Source organism: Mandrillus leucophaeus, unplaced genomic scaffold (assembly GCF_000951045.1).
Source record: "Mandrillus leucophaeus isolate KB7577 unplaced genomic scaffold, Mleu.le_1.0 Scaffold1778, whole genome shotgun sequence".
Taxonomy (NCBI): Eukaryota; Metazoa; Chordata; class Mammalia; order Primates; family Cercopithecidae; genus Mandrillus; species Mandrillus leucophaeus.
In genome coordinates this window covers 127,578-136,067 of record NW_012101785.1, presented here as the reverse complement: position 1 = coordinate 136,067, position 8,490 = coordinate 127,578, and positions in this window count along the sequence as shown.

The following is an 8,490-nucleotide window of genomic DNA, read 5'->3' as shown; positions in this document are numbered from 1 at the left end:
TTTTCCATCCCTGTGATATTATAAATTATGAATTTGGTCTTTGACCCCATTTCCCGTCACACAACTCCTAAAACATTTAGAATCACCAAAGTGATGCCTTTTTGTATGCCACCAACATGACTGATGGCGGGCAGTCCCTAGGTAGCTTCTGGACAGGGGCTGGTCACCAGAAAGAGCAAGGCAGGGTTAGAGGATTGGGACTTTCAGCCTTGTCTCCCAACCTCCATGGAGGGAAGAGAGGCTGCAGGTTAATCACCAGTGGCCAATAGTTTACTCCATCAAGCTTGTGTAATGAGGCCTCCATAAAAACTCAAAGGGTGTTGGATTGGGAGAGCTTCTGAACACATGAAGGTTACTGGATGGTGGTGCACCTCTTCCCATACCTCGCCCTACACACCTTTTCATCTGTGTCCTTGGTTATATCCTTTATAATAAACCTGTGAATTTAAGTAAGTATTCTCCTGAGTTCCACAAGCCGTTCTAGCAAATTAATTGAAGCCAAGGAGGGGTTGCGGGATCTTCAATTTATAGGTCTTTGGTCAGAAGCACAGATGAAGCAAACTGTACTTGTGATTGGCATGAGAAGTGGGGCACAGTCTTGGTGAAAGAGCCCTCAAGCGGTAAGATCTGACCCCATCTTCATGTAGATAGTATCAGAACTGAGTTGAGTTAGAGGACACCCAGGTGAGGTCCTCTATAAAATTGATGGCTTGCTTTGTGGGAAGGAAAAATCCCCACACATTTGGTCATGGAAGCCTTCTGTGCTGATTGTTGTGATGCCAGCAGAGCAAAGGTGGTCTGTGCTCTTTCCACTCAGCCCTGAGGACACTGAATGACACTCATAGTGCTTTCAGCATCCTGGGGCATGGGCAGGTGTACTTTCACTGTGTAGCCTGTGCTAAAGTCTGCAAGTTCCTCCTGTCTTTTCCTTTGTGGTGTCCCAGTCGTCCATCCTGGGGAACGTTACTGATCCACTTGAAGACGGTCTCAGAACCTGCAGACTTCACAGGCTGCTTTGGGTATAGATAAAGAGCACTAATGTACATGAGTTTCCTCTTTGACTCCACAAACCTCAGCACCTTTTCCCTGGGTCACATGCTGACTACTCCCCTAACCCACAACTTACCCTGAGACACGGACACAAACACACATCAAGGTCACATGCCCAGACACATGGGATGACCAGAATATTTTCCACCTGAGCTTCCTGCCTGTGTGGCAATGACCGGGCTGAGATGATTTATCTTAATAGTTAAGCATAAATATTGGGGGGATAAAGGCTACCAATTCAGCGAAGGTCTCAGATCCTTGCTCCAGGAAGGAGAAGTGCCTGCAGAAGTTTTCTGTTATTCTGGCCTTAGTGACAAGAGGGGAGAGTGGGTCTAGGGGTCCTAGAGGGGATCAGACAGGAAGCTTGGGCCTCATTTCCCTGGGGGGTAGGGACCCTGGGCTGCACTGGGCTCTGTCCATCTCCTGAATGGGAGTGCTCACCCTCAGCCTCAGACAGTAGCCCAGAGTAGTAAGGGAGGCCGCCAGGCCAGACCCGGAACAAGAGCTCCCACAGAAACCCCTGTACGCTGTGGGAAACAGCAGGCGTCACTGTATGGGGCTTCTCCTAGGAGCTGGCGGCCCACGCCACAGTGTCCACAGGACTCTGCTGCTTGCTCCAGTGCAGAAGAAGGTGACCCTCAGTTCTAGAAGATGGGGCTGACTGAGTGGAGTGCAGAGTGTGGGCAGGACCCTAAAAGGGCACCAGGGCCACCGCTGCCAGCACAGAGCCTGACACAGGGAGGGCACAGCCACCCCTGCATGGTGACAGTGACTGGTGTTTCACATTTACCAGTCCCTGCTTCTGGCATCTGAGGGTCCTGTGCTGTCTCGTCTGCTGACACCCACCTGCGCACCATGTCAAGGGAAAACACATAAAAACACACAATAATAAAATAATGAAATGGGCCGGTAGAACCTATCTACCCGTCGTTAAAATTTTTATTACTTTCCTCAGGTTAGAAAATAACCTCACCATTTGTTCAAATTACCTCCTGTATTATTTGCTGAGTTTTGTGGTTGTTTTCTTTTAGATACATTGGAAGTTCATCATTTTAATGAAAGTAGAATAACAAACATTCTGAAGTTTTAAAGAATTACATTAAAAAAAAAATACAGCCTTTTCCTCTTTGGCTTGCTGTCTCCCCTTCCCCTCCTCCTCCTTCTTTCTCCAAATGGAGGGAGTACTTTTTTTCTTCTTCCGTCTCATCTACTCAATCATGGAGCCGCTGCAGCCGCTGCCCGCTGCCTGCTGCCCGCTGCACACACAGAGCAGAGTCCCAGGGTCCAGGAGCCAGAGCAGCGCCGCTCGGAGACCGGATGGTTCCGTGGGTTGTGGAGGAGCACAGGAAAGCGGAGGCCGGGCCACACAGCACCCCGGACCCAGCAGCCCAAACCCAGCGGACCCAGCAGCAGCTCTGGGAGTCGCCACCCCCGGAAGCCGCCACTGCCGGGAGCCTCCATTTCCAGGACCCGCCACCGCTGGGAGCTGCCACAGCCGGGAGCCGCCACCGCCGGAAGCCTCCATCTCCTAGGAGCCGCCACCTCCAGGAGCCGCTACGGCCGCCGGGAGCCATCACCGCCGGGAACCTCCATCTCCTGGAGCCACCACCGCTGGGAGCTGCCACCTCAGGAGCAGCGGCAGCACAGGGACCCGCCGGGCCCCCTCGTACCCCGCGGCGGCGGCTCCGCGGGTGCCCTAGACCGGGAGGGACCGAGGGAGCCCACGCCGCCGGCGGGACCGCAGGGATGTGCTGGCTCTTTCTGCGCTGAGGGGCCGCGGCGCGGGGCGGAGGTCGATTAGGGAAAGCTGGAGCCGCAGGGAAAGCTCAGAACAGGCTTGCTGGGTGCCGGCTCTCGCCCTCGCTCAGAGACCTTGGGACCCGTGCAATGTGGCAGTGGAAGGCGCAGGGTCTGACCCCGGACGCGGCTGCCGCAGCAGCGGTCTTGTCAACTTCGACCAGAGCCGAGCCGCCTGAGGCCTGCAGCGTCCTCCATCACCACTGTGATGGCATCCGCTTCTGTGACTGTCACTGTGCACCCTCCGCCTGTCCCCGGGCCCACGCAGGACCCCTAAGCGGGGCTCTGCACAGGCCAAGAGGGCTACTCTGGGACTGACCACGGGTTGTTCGTGGGTCCTCACGTGCCTTTCCAGGTCCAGGGTGAGAGGATGGATTTGAAGATAGAAGTCATACAGCTGCAGGATATGGAGTGCGAGGAGAGGCCCCAGGGAAGCAGCTCCAACTGAGGGTGATTAAAATGTAAAGCAGGGCGGGCGCGGTGGCTCATATCTGTAATCCCAGCTCCTTTGGAGGCCGAGGCAGGTGGTTCGCCTGACGTCAGGAGTTCGAGACCAGCCTGGGCAAAATAGTGAAACCCCGTCTCTACTAAAAATACCAAGTTAGCCAAGCACGATGGCGAGCGCCTCTAATCCCAGCTACTCGGCTGAGGCAGGAGAATCGCTTGAACCTGGGAGGGGGAGGTTGCAGTGAGCTGAGATTGTGCCATTGCACTCCAGCCTGGGCAACAAAAGCGAAACTCCATCTCAAAAAAAAAAAAAAAAAAATCTAAAGTAAAGAGGTCAAAGATTGGAAACCCCTGCCCCCACATCTTTCCAGAACTGCTTGGAGAGAACTGCTTGTAGTTATGGTAAAGATACCTTGAGCCAGTATAGCAGTACATTGTTGCTGTAACTGATTGTATTATTTTGTTAAACATTTCCACAAATATTTAAGAGGTGTAATATATGTGTAATATAGGAAGGAAGGATGTAAAGCAGTATGATCTGGGGCTTCTCCACTCCTGCCCCAGAGTATGGAGGCTGCAGTGGGGCCTCTCCTTATTTGTGCATTGATCTCTGTGCCACAACCAAGCTTCACTTTGATTTAAATTTCAGCATATGTTGCTGCTGCTTAAATATTGTATAATTTCAAAAAATTAGCCGGGCGCCTGTAATCGCAGCTGCTGGGGAGGTTGAGGCAGGAGAATGGCGTGAACCCGGGAGGCGGAGCTTGCAGTGAGCCAAGATTGCACCGCTGCACTCCAGCCTGGGTGACAGAGCAAGACTCCCTCTCAAAAAAGAAAATAATAAAATAAAAAATGTATATATTGTGTAATTTACTTGTATAATTCTATGTGAATAATGCTTATGTAATAGGATTATTTTGTAAAGCTTTCTGTTTACATATTTTAAATTTGCATATCACAACCCTGTGGTAGTATGAAGTGTTACAGGTTTTTTTTCTTTTTTTCTTTTTATTTTTTTGTATTATTATACTTTAAGTTCTAGGGTACATGTGCACAACGTGCAGGTTTGTTACATAGGTATACATGTACCATGTTGGTTTGCCACACCCATCAACTCGTCCTTTACATTAGGTATTTCTCCCAATGCTATCCCTCCCCTAGCCCCTGACCTGAAATGTTACTGTTAACTTTATTTTTATTTATTTATTTATTTATTTTGAGACGGAGTCTCGCTCTGTGTCCCAGGCTGGAGTGCAGTGGCGCGACCTCGGCTCACTGCAAGCTCTCCTTCCCGGGTTTACTCCATTCTCCTGCCTCAGCCTCCTACTTAGCTGGGACTACAGGCGCAGGCTGCCATGACCGGCTAATTTTTTTGTATTTTTAGTAGAGTCGGGGTTTCACCTTGTTAGCCAGGATGGTCTCCATCTCCTGACCTTGTGATCCGCCCACCTCGGCCTCCCAAAGTGCTGGGATTGCAGGCGTTGAGCCACCACGCGCCCGGCCTAATTTCCAATTATGTTATGCACGATAACGTTTTTGGTTTGATGAACAGATATGAGCAAAGCACGTTAATCCCGGTGTCTTCTCTCAGTGTAGGTGTTTGCGATTCTCGAGTGGCTGTGCATATGAACACATGTGTGATTTCTCAGTGTACTGTACTGTGATTTGTTTTTATTGCTTGTTTTGCTTCTCCTCAATGTCTGTAACCCTTAGTAGGCTCTGACCTAGTCAGGCCAGAAGAAGCATAAGGATCTTTTGTGGCTTTGTGCTGGGTGAGGGCTGGCCCTAAACATCTGCCTAATCCTTTCAATGGGCCCAGGAAAGGCCAGACTGGCATCATGTCCACAACATCTCTTAATATCATTGGTTGTCATCCAGACACCTCAACTTGTGCTGCAGAGGAAATAAGTTCCTTCTCACGGATCATCATGATGGACATTGAAACCTCAGAGTGTAGAGCTAACATCTGTTCATCATCGTGGATGTTAAAGAATTGGGTAACATGCCTAGTGGTAAGCCTTGGATGGGCCATGAGAGTATACTCTAAAAAGCATGCAGTATTGTGCCCCTCTCACAACCAATACACACATGACCTGCCCCCCAGCACCCCAAAATTTAAGAGTGGATTGCAAATCTTTTGGAGACCGTGGCCCTGGTACAGGTAGAAAAACCTGTTCTGTTATTCCTGGGCCCACAATAAACCCAGAAATGATGTTTTGAGTTACTGTGATTTAAACTCCCTCTCTTCTTAAATGGAACAGCTCATTGGGGCTTTCTGGATCTGTTTCCATTTTCTTTGAAAGTAAATGGTGAGTTTGCATTGTGATGCAGAGGCAGGCATTCTGTGAGATACAAGCTCCAGAAGGATTCTCCTCAGTGTGTCAGTGTTGGGATGCACACTCCCTAAATAAATCATCATTGTCTCCATCCTCTCCATTAATAGCACTTTTTCAGTGTGACATGGAAAAGCAGGAGGATGGCATACACCCCACGGAAGGATGTAGGCAGAGGCAGATCTCTCAACTGGGCATATTTTTTAAAAAGTTGCTTCTGTACTGCTCTTCTTTTGCTTTAAGGTGTGGGCTCCCTCAACCTCTTAGCCAGAGACCAGCAAATGTCAGGGAAGCACCCAGTGTCTGGCTCCCATTCCAAATCAACACAAGCATCTTGTTACAGACAAGAAGTCAGAGGAAAGGGCGGGGTCCCTGCAGGACAGAAGCCTAAGCTAGTATGAGGCGCTCACGACTGGCAGCTCCTGTTACTCCCTCTTAAATTATGTGGGAAATCTTAATGCAAGGGCAATGGGCCCCCAGGGATACCTGCAGCGTAGTGACCTCAGACCCTGATACTCACCATGAAACTCTAAAATATTGACTGGAAGCCACTTGTGGCTGCTGGCTGTGTGTGTGACTCTGCCGGGGACACTGGCAGCCCCCCTGTAGCTATCTTGATGCCTCTCTGTCACCCACATTGTCTGCCTACTTAACACCCGGCTCTGCTCAGAAAACTTATATCTTGTGTCAAGGAGAGAGGATGCAAAATTCTGAAGTCAATTTCCTTCTGGATCCTGGCATGCCCTCACTCCTTTTCTGAGCCCAGCTTGTATTGTGCCAGAGCCTGTGTGGTCCCCTGATTTCTGCACAGTGTAGAACTTTCTCCAATTGTCACACTGGCAAAAGGAGAACTTGGGGGCTGGCAGGTAATTAGAATTTCTCTCTCTCTCTCTCTCTCTTTCAGTAGTTTCATTTTGAATGTCTTATTTGTTCATGTGGATGTTTTAATTTAAAAAATTCTTTCTGATACTTTAAATTTTGTATCATAAGAATGTTTTCCTCTACAGTATTTGTCATACCAATTTATAACCACAGAAATGCAGGAATTTTATTTCTATTGGAAACATTACTATTGGGGGAAACCCTACCCCTAATATTTATCATAGGTTCTTTTCTATTTCCTAGGCATCTCAGCTGGTTTGAGAAATAAAGGGAAAGAGCACAAGAGAGAGAAATTTAAAGCTGGGTGTCCAGGGGAGACATCATATGTCAGCAGGTTCCATGATGCTCCCCTAGCCATAAAACCAGCAAGTTTTTATTAACGATTTTCGAAAGGGGAGGGAGTGCAGGAATAGGGTGTGGGTCACAGAGATCACATACTTCACAAGGTAATAAAATATCACAAAGCAAATGGAGGCAGGGCAAGATCACAGGACCACCGGATGGGGCAAAATTAGAATTGCTAATGAAGCTTTGGGTGTGCATTGTCATTGATAACATCTTATCAGGAGACAGAGTTTGAGAGCAGACAACCTGTCTGACCAAAATTTATCAGGTGGGAATTTTCTTGTCCTAATAAGCCTGGGAGCACTACAGGAGACTACCTTAAGGGGGCCGTCTATAGACCTACCCTCAGGGTGCATCCCTCTTTCTCAGGGATATTCCTTGCTGAGAGAAAGAATTCAGTGATATTTCTCCTATTTGCCTTTGAAAGAAGAGAAATATGGCTCTGTTCCATCTGGCTCACCAGCGGTCAGACTCCAAGGCCATCTCCCTTGTTCCCTGAACATCGCTGTTATCCTGTTCTTTTTTCAAGATGCCCAGATTTCATATTGTTCAAACACACATGCTCTACAAACAATTTGTGCAGTTAACACAATCATCACAGGGTCCTGAGGCGACATATATCCTCCTCAGCTTACAAAGAAGATGATGTGATTAAGAGATTAAAGACAGGCATAGAAAATCACAAGGGTATTGACTGGGGAAGTGATAAGTGTCCATGAAATCTTCACAATTTATGTTCAGAGATTGCACTAAAGAGAGGTACAAGAAATTATAAAAGTATTAATTTGGGGAACTAATAAATGTCCATGAAATCTTCACAATTTACATTCCTCTGCCGTGGCTTCAGCCAGTCCCTCCATTCGGGATCCCTGACTTCCCGAAACACATTACTACAGCTATGTTTTACTTTTGAACAGAATTCTTACTTATATAGGGTGCTTACTAATGTTAAATAGTTTGGAGTATATAACATTTACATTAAGGACTCATGGTAGAAAAAGGGTAAGGAGTTTAAAGGAAATAAACATTCAAACTGGGTCTTATCGCCAATTTTGGTGTAAATTAGTTTGTGTCATTTCAATTACAAAGATAAAAGTATGCCATATAATTTATGTAAAATTTGTTTTTGTAATGTACATAATGGTTATCAAGTCTTTTGACAGAAGAATATTTTCAAAGAATATACATGTGATGAATCCATAATGTCTGAAACTTTGCTGAGATATGAGTGGGGCACACTTCATTGTAAATTACAGCGAGGAAAAAATTAGCAGTGGTAAGAGAGTGAGAGTGAGTGGATATTCACACAATTGTGAAATGTTTATTAGTTACCTTTTGTGATGTAGTGTGGTTCTCATTTTAAACCTTGGAAGGTGAAAATGTACAAACTATAAATATTAATGTTCAAACACTGACAGACATTCTAATATGAATTTTAAATATATATATATATTGTATTTTATTAATTATGAACTGGGTTATTTTATTATTCATTCTAATGAATATTTTAAGTGATGGTTTAATTTAATTGACATACAGTTGCCATTAAAAGGTTAACTCTCTCATAAAAACATTTTTTCTATTTTAACATTCTTTGCCTCTCATTTCTTCCTTTCTTGCGCAACAAAGAGTCTTT